This window comes from Entelurus aequoreus, linkage group LG20 (genome assembly GCF_033978785.1).
Source record: "Entelurus aequoreus isolate RoL-2023_Sb linkage group LG20, RoL_Eaeq_v1.1, whole genome shotgun sequence".
In the NCBI taxonomy this organism is placed as follows: Eukaryota; Metazoa; Chordata; class Actinopteri; order Syngnathiformes; family Syngnathidae; genus Entelurus; species Entelurus aequoreus.
The window spans coordinates 12482303-12484163 of NC_084750.1; positions in this window are offsets into that span (position 1 = coordinate 12482303).

The window sequence follows — 1861 nt, forward strand, 5'->3', positions numbered from 1 at the left end:
TAGTGAGTTCAAACCCCATACATGGAATCAGTAATTTGGCTGTATGGCGTCAAAACGACATACATAGTGGGGTGTTTCTTCTCCCCCACACAGAGTAATGTTATGTGCTAGTTGTTTGACTAACATATAGTTGAAAAATAAGTAAACACTAAAGATAATAATAATCAAAAATAAATAGTCAAATAGTCAATGATGACACCTCAGGGGTTACCTGTGTGTGTGTGTGTGTGTGTGTGTGTGTGTGTGAATGAATGAGTGTGTGCGAGTGTGTGTAATTCCTGAGGTGGGTGGGAATAAGAGTAAAGTTAATAATAAAGAGCGTTGACCAATGAGCTCTCCTGGGTACAAATAAAATAGGTTAACTGTAATTGGATAAAAAAAAAAAAGATTATTAAATAATTATTTTAACATTACATGGGAGAGGTGACAGTCACAATATATGTCACCTCCAGACAGTTTTGCAAATTACACATCAACCCAACCAGGATTCGAACCCAGGACCCTCCAACCAGAGTCAACAGTCTTAACCACTGGACTATCCAGGTCCTTGCTGAGAGGGTTTTTTTTTTCATACACAAATGTAATCGAGGGCTCCTGACTCAGTAAAGTATGATGAGGTAGAACAAAATACCATCAACCAGAGTGGGATTTGAACCCAGTACCTTTCATTCCTAGTCAGCAGTCTTCACCACTGGACTATCCTCAGTCTTGTGCCGATTAGATTGTGTTCCATACACAAATGTAATCAAGGACTCCTGACTCAGTAAAGTATGATGAGGTAGAACAAAATACCATCAACCACAGTGGGGTTTGAACCCAGTACCTTTCATTCCGAGTCAACAGTCTTAACCACTGGACTATCCTTGGTCTTGTGTAGATAAGATTGTGTTCCATACACGAATGTAATCAAGGCCTCCTGACTCAGTAAAGTATGATGAGGTAGAACAAAATACCATCAACCAGAGTGGGGTTTGAACCCAGTACCTTTCATTCCGAGTCAGCAGTCTTAACCACTGGACTATCCTCAGTCTTGTGCCGATTAGATTGTGTTCCATACACAAATGTAATCAAGGACTCCTGACTCAGTAAAGTATGATGAGGTAGAACAAAATACCATCAACCACAGTGGGGTTTGAACCCAGTACCTTTCATTCCGAGTCAACAGTCTTAACCACTGGACTATTCTCGGTCTTGTGTAGATAAGATTGTGTTCCATACACGAATGTAATCAAGGCCTCCTGACTCAGTAAAGTATGATGAGGTAGAACAAAATACCATCAACCAGAGTGGGGTTTGAACCCAGTACCTTTCATTCCGAGTCAGCAGTCTTAACCACTGGACTATCCTCAGTCTTGTGTAGATACGATTGTGTTCCATACACAAATGTAATCAAGGACTCCTGACTCAGTAAAGTATGATGATTAAGGTTTTACTACTTACGTATAAAATACTACACGGTCTAGCTCCATCCTATCTTGCCGATTGTATTGTACCATATGTCCCGGCAAGAAATCTGCGTTCAAAGAACTCCGGCTTATTAGTGATTCCCAGAGCCAAAAAAAGTCTGCGGGCTATAGAGCGTTTTCTATTGGGGCTCCAGTACTCTGGAATGCCCTCCAGGTAACAGTTAGAGATGCTACCTCAGTAGAAGCATTTAAGTCCCATCTTAAAACTCATTTGTATACACTAGCCTTTAAATAGACCCCCTTTTAGACCAGTTGATCTGCCGTTTCTTTTCTTTTCTCCTCTGCCCCCCTCTCCCTTGTGGAGGGGTGGGGGACACAGGTCCGGTGGCCATGGATGAAGTGCTGGCTGTCCAGAGTCGGGACCCGGGGTGGACCTCTCGACCTGTGCATCGGTT